The sequence below is a fragment of the Dinoponera quadriceps genome, unplaced genomic scaffold, assembly GCF_001313825.1.
Source record: "Dinoponera quadriceps isolate SergipeBrazil2010 unplaced genomic scaffold, ASM131382v1 scaffold1395, whole genome shotgun sequence".
Taxonomy (NCBI): domain Eukaryota; kingdom Metazoa; phylum Arthropoda; class Insecta; order Hymenoptera; family Formicidae; genus Dinoponera; species Dinoponera quadriceps.
The window spans coordinates 668,445-691,068 of record NW_014556488.1 but is presented as its reverse complement, the minus strand read 5'-3'; the positions used below and the strand labels follow the sequence as shown (position 1 = coordinate 691,068).

The following is a 22,624-nucleotide window of genomic DNA, read 5'->3' as shown; positions in this document are numbered from 1 at the left end:
TGAATTCTCTATTTGTAAAGAAAACAGCCGGAGAGAATCGGAATTGCATTTATCGGTGTGCTCGTAGAGTATACGTGTGTGAACACGTGTACACATATAAATCTCGAAAGATTTTCTGTACTCTTACACGGCGCATAAAGTTACAAATAGAATTCTGCCCTGAATCCCGTCGCGAATTATAGATCGCCCGTAAAGTGGGTTTTAGATTTTTCTAGCACGCTCGTGCAACGAGTCATCGTTTATACGTACGTTCGTTCGTTCGTTCGTTCGTTCGTTCGTTCGTTCGTTCGTTCGTTATCACGCGTCATTCGATGCACACGTACCGAAAGGAAGCGAGCACCACGGTAACTCCCACGTAAATGAAAACGTTGAAACGCGGTCGATACATCGGGCTACATTATTTCCAGTCGCGCGAGTGCGCGCGAGGCAACAAGTAATTATCTACGTAATTTAGTTTCGCCATTCATCGATAATTAAATTCCTTTCGCAAATTCCAACCGTATATGCGTCAATTGTATGCTCTTAATCTCAATCAAAATTTCATTTCCGAAGTAAACGCGCCGCGCGTTAACGAAGTAACGGCGCGTGTTATTTTCTCAGTTTATTAGCGCGGCTGATATCGCCCGAGCGTTAAAATTGAGTCACCGGATTTAGCCGCCGGTTCCGTTTCGAAAAGACGAAAAGCTCCCCACTCGATTATCGATTCATCGGCCGATCATTTCGGGGAGATAACGAGACATTCAATCCATGATTGATTCGTGTCGCGACCGAAATATTTAATCGCGCGACTCCACTTCACTTGGGAATCTTGCACTGTGAAAGAAGGGTTTGATAACAAGTGCCGAAATTTGGTTATATGCTCATCAAATGTTTGATTATTCTAACCAGAAAATTTAGTTCAGAATTCTGTCTTGTAGTTCCATGTACAATACACGGAACTAGTAGAAAATTTTGTATTAAATTCAACACATTTCACATGTTCCATCCAAATTTTTTGTTAATTTAATACAATGTGAATATATTAAAAAGTAACAAATATTATGTCAAAAATTAACACAAAATAACGCAAATTAGCACAAAAAATAATAAAGTAACATTTTGAAGCTATTTAGAAGCACTATTTAGAAGCAAACTGTACATTAAATTGAAATATTTATAACATCAAATGTAACAAATGTTATTTTCATATTTAAAAAATGTCCTTATTACTTCTTTTTTATCGCGTTGTTTTCAGAATATCGTTAATGATTTTGAAATCTTCTTAATTTATATGTCATTTAATTGATTCAACATCATACTTGAAAAACATGTTTACCACAGATGAGATTCGAACACCCGGGATCTTAAGTCTTAAGTCTACCTTACACACTACGCTACCTCTACACTCTAGCTATGTACATGTATTTCATAATTGTAAGATTTAAGATGACAACTGTTATTGAGGTTAATTAACACAACTTGTCTGTAAATTTTAATGTATAAAATACCAACCCACCAATAATATTCAGTTATTCCGTTAAATTAATATGTTAAATCAATACACGTGTATGTTAAAAACCTAACAAAAATTCTAAAATCGAGGACCGATTTTCACGCACAAATACAGAATTTTTTTTGCCGTGTACAGCATAGTGTACGGAATTAAATCATTTGGTTGCAGTAATCAAACATTTGGTGGACGCGTATCAACCAAATTTTGATACTTGTTACCGAATCCTCCTTTCGGTGTAGCGGGTTTGATACAACTGTGCTCGATACAAATTTCCTCGGTATGATTTGTGAGACGACTCACGTAAATGCGAAAGCTAAATATAAATAATTCGACGTGCCGGACGCCGTATGTGTGGAGAATCCATGCCATTAAATTCGATTATCCAATTTAGCGGAATCGACGGGCGAGCGAAGAGGTGAACGGTCTCCTCGATTCTCGCTCTCGGTAGCTTTTCGCGCAGTCATTCCGATTGGCCGAACTCGGTGTTTTCGGGGTAGCATAACGGAAGACCGAACGCGCATCTCTTCGGCGTGATTTATCGCTTCGCAAAGGAACACTGGAAGGCGGTCGAAACGCGCCGATCTTATTGATCTTCTTACGGTAACGAATCGGTAACGAATCGATCCATCGCGGCCAACGAGCGTGTACCGATACACGGCGTATCGATAAATATGTCGAACGATAATTTAGTGCACGAGTATCGCGGGCCGCGCCGAGAGTAGTGGGTATCGCGAGAGCGTAACGTCCCGGTGATTGTAGGATGAGAAAAGTGGTCGTTGCTTTATTTTACGATATCCCATTAAAATGCGAGTTTAAAAAGTTGCCCCCGCAGATACGATGCGGCGACTCGGAAAGTTTTAACGATCCGTCGTGCCCTGCCACGCCACAATCTCTCTCTCTCTTTCTCCGTCGGCTTCTCTCTCTCTCTCTCTCGCGCTTCGTGTTTCCGCTCGTTGTGCGCTTTTCGAATTATTTCTTCCTGGCGTGGCGTCGTATACGCAAATCCCGACGCCGAAGCTGTCCGGCGCNTGGGGGGGGGGGGGAGGCAGACTTTTCGCTCGACGGGAACATAATTGATTCATTTTTCCACCATCGGAGTTAAACTCCGTAATCTTACGAATCTCGTCGCGGCGAATCTTACGACTCGACGATTCGGAGGCGGGGTCGATCAGGCGTATTTCGGAAGTGCGCGCCGCGCCGGTATTCAACGTTTAACGAGAAAGCAACGTTGATGGCGGGATGTGCGACACGGGAGTGTCGACGATGTGAAAGAGAATCTCCTCCGGTTCTTCCCCGCGACACAAATTCTTCCCCCTGGCGATCGAATCTCGTGTACAACGCCGTCGCTTGAATGAGTCCTGCATAAAAACTTGGGGGCAGGAGAAAAGGACGAGGCGGATCGACTAAGGGCCACGCACATGTATCGGTAACGCTAATTGACGCTAGTTACCTAACCTCTAACGATGCTAATTTACTTTTCGCTCTTTATCTATCCTTCAATGCGGCCCCTTCCTTCGTAATTTTCTTTTCGCCGTCTTCGTCGACGTTTTTTGCGCTTGCTTTTATTCGCGGACGCGCAATGTGCCCGGAGCGCGGACAGGAAGATCCGGTATTCGAGTTCCCTCGGTAATCGCTTAAGTGCGGGACATTCGCCTCGTAACTTATCCCGATCGAGTTCATTTTTAAACTCGCGTATCTCTCCAAGTCGAAATGCTGCTAATTCCGTCGAACTTGAAAGATCGATGGAAGATCTCGAGGTAAAACATTATACAGACTATTATTATGTTTCACGTGCTACAGATGATTATGTATTCCTGTTTTATTAAAGCATAAATTAGTGTTTATTTCAAGATTATTCAACATTCACATTGTCTCAGTAGCCCGCCTGCATTTCACATTATTTTGTATTGGCGTTAACATTTCGATAGGATCCAGGCATTCGAAACAGGTAAAAAAACGATCCAAAAGGCCTCGTCATCGATTGTTTATTACATCCTGTGTCCTGTTCTGAAATCAGTTTCTAGTTATTGTCGTGGTCAGGCGCTCAATGACGTCAAGCGAAAGTACGAGTCGGTCGAAAACGCGATGTTAATTAAAAATCGCATGTTAATTGACGGCGATCATCGGACATTACGAGCAACACTTTCGTACGCATACCACGCGTGCAACCGTTATGATAATTTGATTTGTTGATCACCACTGTGTAGATCCGGAATATCTTGAGAAACGCGTGCCGTAAGGTTTTTTGGTCACCGTATTGTATACAAATATACGCGATCAGTAGAACTACGACGACTTGCGATCGATGAAGGATGACTTTGTCTTTCGTGAAGGCGCCGATTGTTTTGGTATCGTCGCGCGTCGCGACTTGTCCGCGACTGCGACATTGCGTTTCGCGTGCTGACGAGCGACGGACGTACCGCTGCTCGGACTGTGTATCCGATATTCACTGCCAGTACTGAAAATCTATATAGTTCATGTTGCGTGCACTATAGATTTTCAGTACTGACAGCGAATATCGGAACGCAGACACGGTAGAGTACATGCATCGGCGCGTTGTTTACAACTCCGACCGGTTGATTGAAATATTTCGTCGGCTCTTGGGATATTTAACCCGGGTTCTCGCTCCTGCATAGCGTTAGTTTCTCCGATAGAATCCTATCTACGTGTCGGTGAGTGTCAGTCAGTGTCGAGGTAACCAGGAGGCAGGATGCTGGTAGATCGAGAAGCCAGGACGTAGTTAGTGATATAGCATTTAATTCCAGGTGTGTCGGATCATTTATTACGCGTTACTTCCGATTTTAATGCGTCCAACGCCGTCACGGTCACCGGTGATCGCCGGTTTTGCGATATTATTACATCTCATTTATACAAGTTACGTAATTATAAAATATAATTAATTACATTTGCTAAATTGTGCTGTCAATAGAGAGCCGACGTAGAAGATATGGCGCGTCTTGAATTACATTTATTCGTTGTATGTTAGGTTAGGTTGAATCGGCATTTATAGCCGGTCGTCGTTCGATAAATAATCATAACTTCATGAATCTTTCTGATTCATATTCGTGAACCTGCGATATTTCATATAAGAGATATCGATCGAAACGTTGGTCGAATAAGCGTAATTTACGTTTACCGTTTGTTTCTTTCTCTCTCTCGCGTGTGTACGCGCACAAGAGCGCGGCGCGAGAGATCGCCCTCCCTTCTTTCAAGTTAAACACTGAAATTTCTCCCTTTCACCCGTCGTCGATTGTTCGTCGTGTGACTTTCGCTCTGTTCGCGAAATCGTTCCTTCTTCCGCACGCACCGAGTCACGAGATGCGAGGCGGCAGATTTGCGAGTCAAGATGACCCGACAATTTTTTTTCGATCGCGTGGCGAAACGTGTTTCCAGAGTTTGCGCAGAGAGAGAGAGAGAGAGAGAGACACGTCTGGCGCGTTCGTTTTCCGAAAAAGCGCACCGGAGATGCACAAAGTAGTGGGGGTAAAATATGGGACGTGGGGAAACGAGTCCGACGCGGACGAGCGTTAGGACGTGCGTCCTTGAATGCGAATCTCTTTCTTCGCTCGAACCTTTCGTTAACCATCTTCCTCGCGAGACGCGCAGAGCGAACCGAACGTGTATGAAATACACTCGAAGCGCTCTTTATTTGCGATTATTGCGTCGGCTGATTTATACGCGACGTGCGATATCTTTACGCGAGGTCCTTGCGCTCGCTCGTTAATGCCTGCGCGGCCAATCGGCCTCGCTCTGTTGTATTAAGCGCAGGTACCGCCTAGGTTGTGAGACAGAGAGAGAGAGAGAGGGAGAGAGAGAAAGGGAACTTTTTAAAGGTACACGTACGGATCGTCGTGCATCATTGTCGAGTATATTTCATGGGGATAAAGGAGATTCAACGTTTTCCGTTTCCTTGCGTCGAGAGCGAGCGCGTTGAGAGCGCGCGTACCTGCTTTAATTGCTACCACGTCGCACCTCTGTTCACTACACGCGAACGGAAAAATCACGAATCAGTGACTGGGCCGTCTCGTCGCCGTTTTGAAATCGGTCGGTTGCTCGCGAATTCGAACTTGGTTTACGAGCCAGACGGAAATATAAAAGAAATATATTATTTGACATAAAGATATTTATTGTATGAAAGAAACCGAATAATCCTGTTTGTTAAATTAATTCATTTGCTGGCGTGGCTCCAAAAGACAAATTTGTTTCAATTAAAAAAATTTTATTGAATCCAAAGAAATCATTTTCTTTGGATGTGTACATCACTGTTTGCTGCCCACAGATGATGACTTTTGTACTACTGACTGCGTGATTCAACGATAACTTCACTAATGTGCGTGAATTGGTAGTATGAAAATCATCTGGTGAGCCGCAGGTCGGCGCCGCAGTTCGGACTTGGTTTCAACGATCCGCTGATCCACCTTGCGCTCCTTCGTCGGCCACTTTGTCGTTCGTTTCGGTCTTTAACGTCACTTGTTGCTGCGCCCACGATCGCTCGTGCGGGCCTCTTTCGTGCAGTCCTGCCGGATTTCTCGGACGGATTAACTCGTCCTCGCGGAGTCTCCTCAGGATTCCCGGTGTCTTGAAGTAACGTCGTTTCGACGTCGGTTGTCGTCATCGTCGTTGAGATAAATAAAGTTTCGCGTGACGTCGCGGTGAGACGAAAACTTCTCAGAGTCTCACGCGAGGATCCGCGAAGCGAGCTCGCGCGGATCGCGATTTCGAGATTTCCGCTTCGAGGCGTGTCACGTCACGGCTGTGGCACTCTCGCCGCGCGCCTGCCCATCTGTCCCGAGAGGGCAAAAAAAGACACAATATTTGCGCAACGTGCGTACGAAAAGAGCGAGAGAAGCAAATAAACAAAAAATGCGGGCAAACTCGAGCGACACGCGTCGAGCCGCCGACAGGCGCGTTGATTTTTCGAGTGTGAGAGCACCGCGAGAGACGCATTTTCCCGTTCGCGTGGAAGCTGCTGCGAGAGAGAGAGAGTTCACCGAGAGAACCAACGCGGTCACGGTTCTCGGTTGGTCATCGGGCGATCAACAAGTGGCTCATGATTTTGTCAGCAGCGGCCGACGGCGCGGTTGACCACGAAAACTCCCCTTTCGGCGGACTCGCGTTACCTATATCGCCGCAAATCCCATCGTAATCCCGATTGACTGCTCGAGCCGGCTCGCGAGAGCGTCACCGAATGACGGCTCGCGAGCGCTCGCGTTGCTCGTTACGCTGAGCTTTACGCCTTTTACAACGGGCTTATCGCGCATCGAGAAACACAGCCGTGTGTTCCTTGTGACACGAGGAGACCGCGGATGAACCCGCGCAAAAAGGGAAAATCGCACCGGCGCTTCTCGCATCAGCTGTGTTACGCGCGTCTGCGCGAGTTCGATATTCCCGATCGCGCGCGAGCGATCGAGAAACGGCGATTACCGGTGACGTGAACCGTGTTTTTTTTTTCATACTCGATGACGCGAGTTGACGCTTTACTTGCTCTCACTTTGAACACCTTTTTTCTCGGCGCTGTTCGAAACACAGCCACGATGTCTAAAGATACCTAATGAGAGGTCTTAACTTCTGGGCATTGTTCAAAAACAGGTTTTGTTAAACATCGTTCCGAACTATACCGAGGAAATTGTTCAAATCGTATTAAAACCAAGCGTGCAGTGTCTATTAACGGACTTCCGGGCGGTAAAGTGCTCTCTTAAATGGAATCAGTGAGAGAATGTCACTGATTGAATCAGTAAAACAATATTGCACCGATAATCGTGAATTTTCCTTAATTTTTGACGGAGGCATTTCCACTCTTGGCATTTCCGTCTTACACTTCAACGATTTTAGCCGGTGAAACATTCACTGCGAACCGCTGTTATGCAGCATACGCTGCATTAGCAGACGTATATGTGTATAGGTGTACTAAATGCATTCAACCGTGTGTGTCATATTTATATATTTGGCGTAGTTCATATGGCAAACTGAAGGGCCAGCCATCTCAGTTCCCGAATCCCATCAGAGTAAGCGTGTTTTTCAAATGCAAAGTGTAAATGGAATCAATTAAATGACACATAATGAAAAATACTCCCGATGAAATCGTAGATAATACGTTAAAAATAATGAAGATAATGAATAAGAGAAAATGATACTTCTTTCTCTATTTCTGCTGTCAGATTCTACCGATGGAGACAGACGCTGCTATTAACTTTCCGTTAGTCGTCCAAGTGTATCCAACAGATACGTTCAGGCTACAACGTATCGCCGTTGCTATGCGGCCTCAAGGCCGAACTCGTGCTTGTCAATGTTTTTTTTTCCTTCGTTCTCTTTGCTCCTCGTTTTTATGTACTTCGATGATTAGTCTATTAGCCAAATATTAATGAAAGAAAAATTGCTTCAAGAAGCAAAGGAAAATAATAGGAAAATTAGTGCATTCGCGAGAGATACAATTGCGACCACGTGTGAAAAATGTCGCGACTAACGGAGCGTTAACAGAGTGTATCGGCAAGATTTTACTGACTCGCCGTGCTATATTTATAACTACGACCATTAGTTGCTGTTTCTCAGTGACAATGCACTGATTGTACTTTAGAGAGTGTTAACGCGATGTGACTTTGTCCGAACGCGATTCCGCGTTTCCTTTCTCTCCCCTACCATCAGTTAGCCACTAATTCTCGAATGATACGATACGATGCGCCAACGACGCAATGCGTGTCACGTCGTCTCTCCGATTACCGAGGCGGTGTATTAGCGGTGTTTCAGCCTCGTCCCCGTCGTCTCACCTGCGAGACTCACGGACTCTCGCGTGGAACGATCAAAGTGGCGAACCGAGCCCGGCAGCCGGTGGTGGTTGGGTCTGCTTCCCAGCTGCTGTCCGACCGCTAACCTCCTTCCAGCTCATTTAAAATCGTCTTCGCCTTGAATATCCGCTCTGTCCCGCCGTTGTTTAACGCCGTCCTTTCTTCTGCCGTCTCTCCCTCTCTCTTGGAGCTGCCGGAAATCGCGTTATCGAAATCACGCTCTTCGCGCATCGCCGAGTGTCGTCGACCGATCAAATTGATCACCCGGCTGCTCGGAAATAGATCGAGGCGAGCGGCAAATGTTGTTTACCGCAGGTGAACGATATAATTATTAGTTCGCGGTCTTAAATTAAAAAAAGAAAAACAAGAAAAAAAAATCTCCTCGTCTCCGCACACGCACATAAATAGAGGTATAATTATCACGACGACAGTCGGCTTGAAACAATAAATATCGATGTTCTCATCTGCATATCCGCAGATTCATGTTTTCAGTCACGCTAACATATACGACTCTTTCGATCCGTCTTCGCGTCTATATTTAACGGGTAAATAACAATTGACGATTACCTTATGACGAAAGACACACACGTGTGCGATATTAATGACTTTATTTTGCAGACGCGCTCCTTCTCCAGCGTAAAAGAAAAATCCACACCTTGCCTTCAATATCAATTATTACACCCCATTACGAAACTCGCACGTCCGAGCATTGGCATTATTTAAAGGAGGCTCGCGTTCGGTTGGTCACGCCGGTCAGGAAGAGAGTCCGAACTCCACGGTGGCTAGGTCAAGGATAACCAGTGGTCGTAACCGTTATCACATTGATCGTGACGCCGTTGGGTCTTATAAATATACACGCGGCGTGCAATTTGGCCGGGGGTTATTGTAATCGTAAATATTCGAAAAGTCGAATATAGTCCCGCGATGTACAGCGTTCTCTCTCTCTCTCTCTCTCTCTGTTCGATGCGCGAAGACGCGCGTCCGCGATGGTGCCTGCTCGACGAAGAGTTAACGTTTTGATCCGCGTATTTCGACGCGTGAACAGAGAGCTCGACGATAAAATAACTCGTTTAAAGATGCATACAACAAGTACTGGATTATTAATCGAAACACGTCGGGATATTCGAAAAATTGTAGAGATAACAGAGAACAACGCTGGACGTGGGCGGTGGCCGATACACGCTCGACGCAGTCAACAATTTAAATAATTCCTCCGAGATACCACGCGTGCGTGTGTGTGGGTTTCTTCCTATCGCGTTCCTTCTGCCAATTAGCATCTCGTTATAACGTTTATATCCAATAAGCCGCTTTTAGAAGTTTGCAGCAGAACGAGCGAGTAGCTCACGAATACTCATCGATTTTTCCATCGATACAGGCTACTATTCTTTGCTCTCTATTTCGCATTTATCTGCATCGTCGATAGGGCTTTCTCCGCGCAATTAAACAAAAATAAAAATCAGTAGTTAATAAAGGACTTTTGACGGATAAAAAATGCGATCGATGCGCCTTTGAATTCTCCTCACAGGCGAATATATGTAGTCGGATTACGTTTCTGCAAGTTTCTCAATAGTAAAGACGGCCGAGACGGTAATGAAGGACATCAATTATTATAATCTACATGGAAAAAAGAATCAGCTCCCACGGCTAAAAGCTGGCTCCCATAGGTAAAAACTAGCCGTCCATATAATACGGCTGAAATTTATTTAAATCGAAATTGATTTAACTTAGCTAATTTTTTCCTACCTGTACATAGCTTTTAGCTCCTGTAATTAAAAACCAGATCTGGTAATTAAATTTCCGTTATAATATATGGACAGCTAATTCCTCCTCTCCGTTTATTACTCCGTAATATTTTTTCTCCCTTCGCTTCGGGCGCGGGGAAACTCCTCACCGTCGTTCTTTTCTACGAAACGCGTATGCGTGACAACGTAGCTTACGTCGCCGGCGCTGCTCGCCTGGCAGCAAGCACGTAGATGGCTCTTGAAAGTGCAACGGGCGAACGTTCAAGGGTCGAGATACTTGTTGCTCGAGCCTTTATCGCGAGATCGGAGCTTCCTACACCGAAAAGGTGTTACTTTCGCTCCTAACTGACACTCGCTCGCGACCGTTAATCGCTGGTAATCGGAAAACCGAGGTTTTCGCGAAGCGAACGAACGCCCTCGATCTCGTACGTCGTCAGGACGAGAAGAGAGAAAAGGGCGATCGATCCGTCTCGATCTCCGGTATCCGTGTCGCAGTACCTAACTCCGGATTCCTTCGTGAGTATAATAAATTAGTAGTCTACCTCCTCTCTTTCTCTCTCTCTTTGGAGGAGAGAGGGAGAGCAGAGCCAATTTGTGCGGTAAAGTTCGATCGTGGAGCCCGATACAGCCCCATTAGCCCCGGGTTTACGTCCGTTTGAGGCTCATTCGACGTTACTCCGCTACACCGCGACACCGCCGACGCGACGCTCGTTCGCGACGATTCCTTCTCTTTGTCCGGCGTATTCACTCCCTCTTCCTCCCTCTCTCTCGCGATCTCCACTCTTTTCGACATTCGCTGCCCGTCCAATTATCGAGGAAGTTCCTTTGTTCGCCACTGGTCCAGGTGTCTCCTTTTTCTTCGCTTTGGATTTTTATTTTATTTCCCCCGAATATTCGTTAGCAACGCCTCGAGGACTCGTATATTATTCGATCGCGATTCGATCGTCCTGAGGTAACAGTAAGGAGGGAGCAAGGGATTCTCGAGGAGTTTCAGGACGAGCTTTCGGGAAGGGCCTGTCCCTCTCTTCCAAGTTTCTCCCGATCTCATCCTCGTATGACACGTGTCCCGTTGCGACCGGCAATATCGAGGTTCACGTCCGAGCGACCTCGTGCTCGAACACGCACTCGAGCGAATCGCCGTTGCTCGACGATGAGCCACATTGATGCGATAGCTACATTCGTGCAAGCTCTGTGGTAGTGGGATCATCGATTCCGCCGATACATTTATGGCATTCCGTTATTGATGATACAGAGCACCGAATTCGATCAAATCGTGGGAGTTACGCTCTAATGAAAAACAGCCGATACGATATACGGATTCCCTCTCTGATTTCACTCAGCCGATACGCCTGTACGCGACTCTACGTCATAATCGAACATTCCGAGCGCGATTGGATTCTCGTTACGCTCTCTCAGTGCGTGCCTTTTCATCATCGGGAGGAATGAGACAGCCGGCGCGTCACTTCTTTCCTCCGAATAACGCGTGCGTTTGACGCTGGCCCGAATTTTCAACACGGTTCCAGGCACCATTGATCTCCACGCTCTCTCGTACTCGAGCGCTTTGACAAAGTGTCACGACACGATATAATCGGTGTTTTACTTCTCGTGTCTCTCTCATCTTCCGTCGGCCTCGTTTGTTTCCCCCTTTCTCTCTTTCGCTCTCTCTCGCGTGCACGGTACGCCTTAGTTTCTCTTCTTCCTTTGATAGTTTCATTCCTATCGTTCGTTCGCACGTTTACTCGCGGAACGACGAACACCTGGTGTGCGCACCTGAGTCCTTAAGGCCGTTCAACTCGCACGGCACGGGCGCGTGCTCCGTTCCTTTTGGCGCTGCGGATACACGTAACCGACGTGGCCACGTAAACCTACGTCGGAAATTTCGGTGAACCGTGTGTGGCGCATCTCGGTCGTCGCGGCCCTGCGTTAAAAACCGAACGATAGGGAACAACAGGCGAGAGCGAGAGGGAACTAACGGGTTTCATCGCCAGTGTGTGTGTGTGTGCTCGCGACGCAGCGCGCGCGCACGCACACGCCTGACCTCGTTGCGTGTACGTATTGCGATACGACATTGCCACGATTTCACTAATAATCACGACCGAGCGATAATTCGCAGCCGGCAGTGTACCAGCAGCAGCGGGTCGTCGGTGGACAAACGCGCGATCGATTAATCGGCAATCGACGGAAGAAGGGAACAACACGCGCGCGAGAGAGAGAGAGAGAATCGATAATTCGGATTAAGTGCGTCGAATATTTTACGGTGGCTACGGTATCTTCACCCGGGAACACGTTGTCGCGAAACCACACGGTACATGATCTGTATCGTTTTTGAAGCACCTTTGCAACAGCAGCACCTTTTTACGCCTCGTTCGCGCTCCTTGTTATCCCCTTATCCGGTCATTTCGAAAGGCTCAAACGAAGCTGCTTATTTAGTTCGAAATAGAGCTCGTCTCTAGGCTCTCGCGGACGATAGAAATATTTCTCCGTGTGAAGGCGATCTCTCTTTCTTTCTCTCTTTCTCTCTCTCTCCCGCTCTCTCATCGAGAGACAGCCCTATGACACCGCGTACGAATAATTGGACGCGCTGTGGACGGACGGATGGACGGATGGACGAAGGGATTCTTACGCCAGTGGGTTGTGTCGATCCATGTTGTCAGACCGGATTCCTGACTGCCAAGGTCACTTCACCATCGCCACTACTACCACCTGCAGCACGAACAGTCGCGCTGCTGCATCGTCTTCTTTCCTCTGTCCCTCGTACTTTCTCCCCGTATTCTCTCCCCCCTCCTCTCCTCCCTTCCCCCATCACGTGGTTACCTCGCCGACTAACTAGTTTCGTTAGTACATTACTCTTACCTTATCCTACTCCGAAGAATTTCGGTCCGGACTCGTGGACGTCATTGAACTCGTCGATTTCTCCAAAGCGAAGTATAATTTTCACTGGGTGGCTCGAGTCATACAAGCCTTCTAATCACGACGACCAAGGCGAGAGCGAACGGTGAACGCGGGAAGCTCCTTGGCCTACAGGACGTATAATCGCGAGTTCATTGTATATCGTCAATTAAATGCGTACCGGGCAAGCAAGGTGTACTTAATTGCGTTTAAGTATTTAAGCGTCTCAAGACGGTGTGTCTTCACGGGAGAGCGAGAACGAGATCGAGAGAAAGAGAAGGGGAGAGAGCAAGAAGTACTTTTAATCGTATTAAAATCTTTTATCAATTCACCGTCTTAGATTGGTGCGATCGTTACGCTAGTATCTATCGGCTGACGTGTCGGACAACCGCGGAACAAGGATCGCGCGATGCTATCGAGCCTGCGCTTGTAAATCCGCTTAAGCGACAGCGCTTGCGTTCCAAGATAGTCGTCGGGATACGTATTCTGAGCGCGCATTCGGCGCTAAATGCAGCCGTCCGATTTTCAAGGTGAGGTAACGCTGCACGCGAGCCAGCGTGTAAGACGAACCAGCCTTAAAATCGGACGGTTGCATTTTTCGCTGAATCGCGCGGTCGGAACACGACTCTCGTAATAGTAGCAGAGCGGTAGTAGCAGTTTGAGTCGCGCGATACGACACGTATCGTCGGGGATTGTTTCGCCTATGGGGTGCGAGGTGTAGGGGAGGGAGGAAGACGGAGAGGAGTTTTCGCGAAATCCCTTCGCGATTCTTACATCAGAGTCGTTTAATTAACATTGATTCGTAAATATCCGTCGTAGTATCGTCGCGAGAGGGTGGCTCGGCACCGTTCGGCGCGGCTCGGCGCAGCGCGGCGGCCCAGCAAAACAAGCGAATAAAGCGTAATGGGGAAGTGAGTTCGTTCCTATTCGAAACTTTCGCAGCAAACTCGGTAGCACGGCAGTCGAATACAATGGCCGTGCAGAACTTTCCGCGAAACTAAACAAGTTTATTTAACTTACCACCCTGCATCCCCTGTAACACCCACCCACCCGGGGCACCCCGAGCCACCCTTCTCCTTACACAGTCAGACTCGACCTCCCCCACCGCGTCTTCTCTCCTCTCGTCTCTCCTCTCCTCCATGCTACCTTTCCCTCATCTCCCACCTCTCTCTCTCTCTCTCTCTCTCTCTTTCTCTCCTCTTCTCTCATCCAACTCGTACGGTCCCGCCCATCTACCTGCAATAACGGCAAGTTTTCCGAAAGTTTCCGACAGATTAACGACTATTGGAATTGTTGAAGTTATGGGAGAAGGAACGAGGGTAGGGAGAGAAGAAAAGGCGGGGAAATGAGAAGCAGTGGGACGACGAAAGGGGGCGGGTTACGGCGGTAGGGGGTTGAATACCGGAGTTTCCATCGATGTTACGGTGCTACTATTGGTGGTCAGGGGGGGAGGCCGAGAGCGGAGGGAGAGGGAGAGAGGGAGAGCGAGAGAGAGAAAGCGAGGAATAGCGGGGTATGATATAGCGCAGTCAATATCCGAGAAGATTGGATCCGATCTTTGGAGAGTTGACCACGCTCGTCGCGCCGCTACCACCGCTTCTCTTCGTCGAGCCGTTTCAGCGGTTACGGTTGACCGTGACATATACGTCGCCGAAGAGGGGGCGATTTTTATCGGACGAAATCCGGCGAATTAGTCGCCGAGCCGACGAGGGGGTTCGCGCGAGATGCGTCTCGTAAGGCTCGCGATTCCTCCCTCGCCTCGATCGCCGACTCTTGGCGCGTGCGAATTCGTATTGGCACGGTCTACTTGCGCTTCCTTGCTGCCGGCTGTGAATCACGCTCCAATAATCCCGCAAACACCGGAAAGCGACGCCGGCGATCACGCCGAAAGCTCGACGGCGCTGAATCCCGCGCGCGACCTGCCGATCGTCCTCTTTCTCCCCCATCCCTTTCCGTCACGCACCCCTCCTCTCTGTGCGTGTGTGCTTCCGTGGAGAAATATCGACTCACCCGACGATTGCGTAAACCGATATCTGTGCCTACGGCTAGATCGTCCGCGAGTTAGCCAACGGCAATAAGCGACGCGTCTTCGGAGAATGTCGTGATTTATACTCGCTGTGTTATTAATAGGTCTATTCTCATAAAGCAAGCGTTAGAGACGGCCGTATTAGGTAGAAATGAGTAATCCTCGATGCGTAATATATCTGTCCGTAAAGAAGTGAAATTATAGGTAATACACGAGAGAACGAAGTCGGCAATGTGTGTCGGACAATATGCGCAGGAGAGAGAGAGAGAGAGAGAGAGTATAATTGATGCCTAATAAGAACCCCGACGCGATGAGTCATCATGTACGCGAAGGGTTGTCGTAGCCGCGATTCAATAAGGGAGTCCGCCCGCCTAGAATCGGAGGGTCGCTCGGGCGAAACAGCGCGCTTCGCAAACACGCTGCGTTGCGTGTGGCCACTATTGATCGATAATTGAGCGATAAACCCGGTCTTACGCCGCTCATCCGGACGCGAGGTACACCTCCTCGCGGCGCGTTTCGTCTCGGGGAGGACTCGCAATTAAACGTCAAAATTCGGCGCTGCTGATCTACCATGCTTACGATATCTCAATCGCGTGACCGAAAATCGCGACGAAATTAAAAGATAATAGGCCGGATAACGAAGCGACCATCAGTATTATTGTTGCGTTGCACGTGTACCTTCGTTCAAGGGGCCACTCTTCACCCCCTTTCGACCCTCCGGCGTCGGTCTCTCGCGGATCACTGTTTATACACCTTAATTAGACCGTACCTTTTCTCACAGGGGGGGGTCGAACGTTCGCCCCAGTTGGTTTTTTTTTCAATCAATGTCGACGCGTGCATTTAGATATCGCCTCCCCCCTTCTCTCGAGTGCGCTTAAGTAAGCGTGCACACTTGGCTCGTGCAAAACGCTTTTGTTTGGCGAACGGCTCACGTGTGTTTGCACGGCGGGCCGGAATCGATCGTTTGCAGTTCCAACAGGGTAACATATCGACTGTTACGCGAGTTCGTCCTAGTTCGCATAAACAGAGAGAGGGACGCGTCCGTGCGCCGCCCCGAGTTTCTGTCAAATATGAAATCGTTTTCTTGACAAGAGAGCGGCGAGAAAAACCGGAGGGAACTTGTTAAACTAGAAATAACGTTATACGAATACGGCCGTCCATATGTATATGCATATGTACATATGTATGCAAATATTTATGTATATATACATAGATAGGGTTATGCAGAAGTCGCTCGATCGAGGCACGGCTATATTTAACTGCATCGAACTATTGCGAACGTATCGGGAGCGGCGTTTGCGCGCTACAGTTTTATAGATTCTCGTTACTTCTCTCTCACGATCAACGCAAAACCCAAGACGATCCCCGGGTTTTGATTTTCGGAATCCTAGCTAATACTATTGCGGACGCGATGATTTTCGCGATATCACCGATTTCCCGTCGATATTCGAGATAAGACGTCGCCGAAAACGCAGGCGATCGCGGAAGTACACGCGGAAGTACACTGTGTGTGTGTATCGCATTAAAACTTGTCGCGAGACCATTAAGTGTTTTTCGGAATACGTGGAATAACGCAAACGGAGGGGGAAGTGCGGGTGATATATATCGCACAGTTTATGTAGCCGGGGTACAGTATATGGCGCGGAATGGGATACATATATACGCGGTATATCTCCTTTATGGCAACCATTAACATATTTTTTACCGTACGTATTACCATACAATAGTGGCGCAAATATTATAACTTATGGTCGTAAATCAAACGCGGAGAGGAGGTAGCCGAGAAAGACGACGAAACTCCGGCGTAAGGAGGCGGAGGACGGATGGAAGGAAAACCGAGGGCGGAAAGAGAGAGAGGGCAGGAAGGAGGGAGGGACGTGAGGGACCGGTTGGGAAAAAAATCGATTATCAAGCGTTGTAACACGCGTATCGTCGAATATCGATGGTTCGTACCGCTTCTTGTCGTTGTACCGGCTACAACCGCGTGTACATGCAAACGTTCTCGATTTATCTTATCTTTATTCGCGAGTCCAAATAAACGGAGCCTCCGCTCGAATAGAGAGAGAGAGAGAGGGGCTACACGGGGAGCTACAACGTTTGGCGAAACGAACAAACGCGGACAAACGCGGAGTAAAGTGAGGCACATATCCCGGGAGAGGCAACACAGTCTCTCCTCCGTCTCTACGAGGCACGAATCCTTGGTATATTTTATATTCCGCCTGTGCCGTTTGAATTGAAATAATCCCGTTCGACTACTTTCACTTTACGATCACAATGAAAATGTACGCTCGCGCGCGCGCGCGCGCGTGTGCACGCTCGCTCAGCTCGAGTCGCCGGCCGAGGAGTCGAACGAGGGAGACACGGCCCTGGCCCTAATGCCGTTTCTTTTACGTCAACGTGTATTTTTATCGCGTTAACATTAATTACTTTCGCTCCCGGGGAAAAACGTGCGAATTGTCCGAGTTTGTAGCGAGCGGCCGACTCCCCGGAGTTCTCGAGCTCGAAATATATGTAATTCGAAGCGCCATTGCTACCGCTGGCGACTCCACTGATACTTTACGACGCATTCTCTTCCTCTTCCACCCTCCTTCCCNCCCCCCCCCCCTCTCTCTCTCTCTCTCTCTCTCATCGAGAATGTCGGCGATAAATCAAATTTTATACCGGCACAAACGATAGCGCGCGATTTATTCGCAGATGCCCCCGCGATTATCGTAAATTGCAGGGTGATCGATCGAACGAATACGCGCGTACGTAGAAGTTCCGTACGTTCGAATACGCTCAGCGCGACGGGGCGCGATTTCATTCGCTCGGAAATCATTTTCACCTGGACACCTCCGCGTGGGCGTGAAGCGTTCGATTGACCGGCGAAACGCGGCATGATGAAGCGCCGGACACGTTTGATGTGTCGGTTTCGCCAAAGGGACCGCGCTCATCATAAGTTATCCCGGAGATATATTAAACTCCAATAAAGCCTCAGTTATTAACATTTACTGAAGCAAAACTTGCCGGTCTCTCCGATCGTCGTCGTTCTTTCCGCTCGTCGTATCTGGATATACAACGTGAAATGATACGACGCGACGATACGCACGAGATATAATTTGATATGCTACGATATGACACGATATGATACGTCGAGCTGTCAAAATGACAGATCAACACACGTATCCAATCACGGAGTGAGAACGATTCGAAAGACGAGTTTAGCGAATGCGTTGAGGCTTTATTGAAGCACGTAGTTACTTTACGTACGCGCGTGTTTCACACGCTCGGGTCGCGCGCGATCCATTTTCTACGACCTACTTCCGACGATACGAGAAGACACAATATATATCGTCCCGCAGTTGTTCGGCTTGTACGCGCGGTGTACAAGCGGATATCTCGGGCCTCTACATATGCCAGGAAGGGAAATCGTTGCGTTATCGGTCATTATGTGTACAGGAGTTTATGCGTCGCGACAGTTACGAACGTGTCGTTCGCGGTGTCAACGCACCGCCGGCGTGATGTGTCCGCTCGTGTCATCGTGATATCGCGCGAGCAAAGTTGCGATATACTTTTCGTCGGCGGCAAGGGCGGACGGGCGCTTAAGCCGGAGATAATTACGATTAATTGGAACGAGACTCGGTCGCGAGACGGCCGAGGGTGGCACGCGTGCCACCTCGTGACTGCCGAGCCGGCTCGATAACTTGCCTCGTAACCCAGATACTTTACGCATCCTGCTTTACGTATTTACGAGAGAGTGTAAGTATACGCTGCGTGTCAACTACGCGTACGTTTAATCGCACGCGGCACGCGAGTCGCGGGGATTGCGACGCGTCGCTGTGCTTAATCTCCGCCGAAAGTCTCGGCGAAAATCACGTAACCGATGACGTGATAAATCGACGACGGCTTTTTTCGACATGTGTACGTTTTTTTTGTAGCGCCCGCCCCGTTTAACCGGCCGTGAATCTTAATTTGCTTACGCGCCGTTGTTAGTTACGCTTTATACGCGAATTAATGAAACGTATCGGCGTCATTCATCGGTGACTGACGATTCGACACTTGACTCGCTAATGGGCGGAGCAACGATGCGTCCGCCGATGCATTTGCAGAGAGGTGTATTTGAACTCTACCGGTAAACTTTGCAGGAGAGATTCTACGTTGAAAAATTAGTGAAATGTTTTAGTCAACATACATGTCCGTATGAGCTTAGCTTTTGAAACATGGTCTTCAGAGGATGACAATGATGAAAAAAATGTGTTGCGATAAACGGATTAAGAATGCTAATACATTTTTATTATCGGTACTTTGAAGATAATAACTTATCAATTTGGATATTTCCGGAAAAATGAGCCAGATGAAGCTGCTTCCAACAATCCAACAAGGCATGCGAACAGCATTAGAAACAATGATGCAATATTCGCACGTGTATACTGCAGATCTAAGTGTGTTATTTTTACGCGCATAAACGTCTGGAACTGACACATTTGAACTGAAGCTCTTTTTACATGTTTCTTGCCGCTTTAGCTTACGTTATTTTAAACATTTAACCATGTTAAATTACAAGGTAACATGTACAGTCGTGTTAAATGACGTCATTTAAAACGACAAGAAATATGTAAAAATAGCCTCAGCTAAAACAACACATTTGGATTTGCGATGATACGCTCGACTTTATTCCACAGATGTCAATCGTGCACTGATATGGAAGACAGATATTATTTCGAGCGATTTTTATAACAGTACGTGTCTAATTACTTATTTTTGTAAAACACGATTCAATGAATAAGATATATATTCCTTTTTTTTTTAACTGAGATTGCGACAGCTATATCTCAGAAACTAAACATTTCAGGACGTATATTTACCAAGACTTTTTTCTAACTCTTTTCCTTAATTTCTTATATATTATATATTTTATATATAGAATCTATCCTGTGAGTTTGTCAATAGAGCTCAAATTCATTCTGTATATCCGGTATTTTATACAAAGTAGCCTCGCACTACTGAAAGTGTTGAGCACCGGAAGCCGTTAAAACGGGCGTTAAAGTCGCGATGGCCAAGGTAGACACTTCTGCAGTGTAATACGTCTAAATTCGTAATATACTACTTCGCTGCGCTCTGTGCAGTCTTCGTCCCCGCACTTCTTTTCTTTCGACAACGAGTGGTGCGCTTCACCTGTGCGAAGTCCGTTTCTTTCGATAACGTCCGTCTGGACAAAAGTTTATGTTTCAACTTACGACGTGGCGCTACAACGGCGAGTGTCTTCGCGTCGCTACGAGCGGGCCGATCGCGCCGCGTTCAGCGCAAAGTTCGCAAACTTTAACCTATTCTTTTTTTATTTCTTATCATTTCACACGAGTCAGAATATAAGCGGATATACTAAATCACGTTCAGCCGTGCGAGCAACATATTGTGACTGTCACCGTTGACCGGTCGCGTCTCGTTAATTTGCATATAAGACGTAATCAATGGCGCAACAAATTAAACGTAAAGCCAATAGGAAGCCGTCAGGACGAGCTAACAGGTATATAAATAAGGAATCGCAGTTATTTAACGCGTCCCTGGTTGCTCAAACTTTAATTGGGCTTTGAAATAGTTAATGGAAATCAGGATGGCGGTCGACATGTTGATCCACTCGCTCGCTGAGGCACTTAATTAGCCGCGCGAGCGAACCGAGAGAGGTTTCTCAGGTATTGCGGAAAAATTCAGCCGCCAGATGTTTAGCGTATGGACGCGCATTCATGCATCATCTGTACGCGCGTACACGGCATTCCTCCTCGATACGCAGCCGAAATCTTAGCGTGTACGTGCGAAGAGTCCGAGCGAAGGTAGAGGTTGACCGGTGGTGAAGCTGGTAACCTTGTAACGCCGGCCCGTAAACGTTAGCGAGTAGCGTGGTTTGCACTTTCAATGTCGTAGTCTTTAGTTCGTGATTGTTTCTGACTATCGAGCCCCGGCCGTGCGATTGTTACGATCGAGAAGGAACTCGCCGGGCACCTCGGCGAGCGAGTGAGCGGACGGGACGAGTGATTCACCATGAAACGTCTCGTTTGCGGAACGCGTAAAGCGTGTAGTTTGCAGGTGCATCTGAGTGCCGTAACGTGTACAGGCACTTTCAGATACGTCTCGATGTCCCGGATCATCGCCGCGATATCAGCTCGCTCGGCGGTCACCCGGCAATTCCGAAATCGTTAGATTTTGTTAGGCTCCCACGGGGATGAGGGTAATTCGGAGTTGACAAAGTTGTCCCCTTGACCGGTTCGCAATTTCGCGCCAAGATATACGCCACGACACGGCATATGAGCCTATTTGAATTTATACTTGTTTAAGTGTCACCGTGAGTATCGTGGAACGGCTCTCCCTCTCTCTCTCTCTCTCTTGATATCGAGCCGAGTTATTAACGCGTAGGATCAACGAGATGCTGGGGAGAGCTCTCTTAACGTAAAATTCGCTCGGCGAACGCGATATCGATTTTCAAGTGCGCTCTCTCATCGGTGACCTCGCGCGAACATCCTCGGACCGTGTGCGAAGAAGAAGAAGGAAAAGAGAGGAAGAGAGGGAGGGGGAGAAGGAGAAAGGGGAGGAAGAAGAAGAAGCAGAAGAAGCACTTTCTTGATTTGAGTATATAACAGACGCATCGTCCTCTTTCCAACCCTCTTTATACACCNCCCCCCCCCCCCCGTCTCCGCTCAAATAAGAATCGACAATGCTCGTAGTCGCGCACAATAAAGCAGCATGATAAGAGCACTTTTGTTTCTCTCCCGGACCATACGGCTGGGCGATATACTTTCTGCTTATATCCTGCGGCGCATTAAAACGGAAACGTCGGAGAAATTCCAGATAATGCCCAATAGTAAATTAAGATATAATAACTTTCGTGAAAGTTGTACGATGGTGAAGCAGTGGAAGAGGTGGAATACGAGGAGGTAGAGAACTCTATTAACTTTTATTTCTCCGGGAAAGTAACTTCTCTCATCCTCCTTCTCCAACCTCCTCTACCGCCGTCTCCTCACACTCCGCCACCACCTTCTCCTCCATCGTCTGTCCCGCACCTCCTCTCGTTCTCCCCTTGCATCCCCACTTCCACCTCTCCGCCGACAGTGGCACCTCCACCTTCTGCCGCGTCCTTTCTCTCTCTCTCTCTCTCTGCCCCCCAATCGTTCCACCACTATCACTCCTTGCCTCCCGCTCCTATCGTCAGTTTCTTCTCCACCTCGGCACCCCCGCACCCTCGCCGCTCCTCCGCGTTCTCCTGGCTCGATCGCTCGCCCCTCCATTCTCCTCTCCTCTCTCTCTCTTTTACTCACCCTACCCCCGACCTCGGCCCCAGTCTCGGCCCCGCCAACTTCCCCCGACGGTGAAACTTTGTAAAGCGACTTAGTCAAAGTTTAATAAATTCCTTCGAGGAAGTTTCAAAGCGGTTCTACGCGGGATTGCAAATGATTACGTTTCGTCGTGCCGGAGAATATGCGAAGGATGGGAGGGGGCTCGTTGTAGCGCAGAAAGAGGCGGATAAATATAGATAGGGAGAAAAAAAGAAGAAGGACAGTGTACAGAGTAATCGAACGTTTAGGAGAGTAGGATATTTCGAGTTATCGATCGCCCGCGGGGGAGAGGGGCGAGATGAGATAGAGGATCGGAGGAGGAAAGGGATGCGAATCGAGAGACGTTGGGCTGGTCAGGTCCGGGCTCGCGGCAACAAAACGCGATCGCG

General features: G+C 48.0%; 1 protein-coding gene across 3 annotated transcripts in view; it reads left to right on the top strand.

Annotated features, from left to right (window-relative positions):
* The window catches only part of LOC106747717 (TOX high mobility group box family member 3-like), an 83,836-nt gene that overhangs the window by 5,615 nt on the left and 55,597 nt on the right, over positions 1 to 22,624 (top strand). The window lies entirely within an intron of this gene.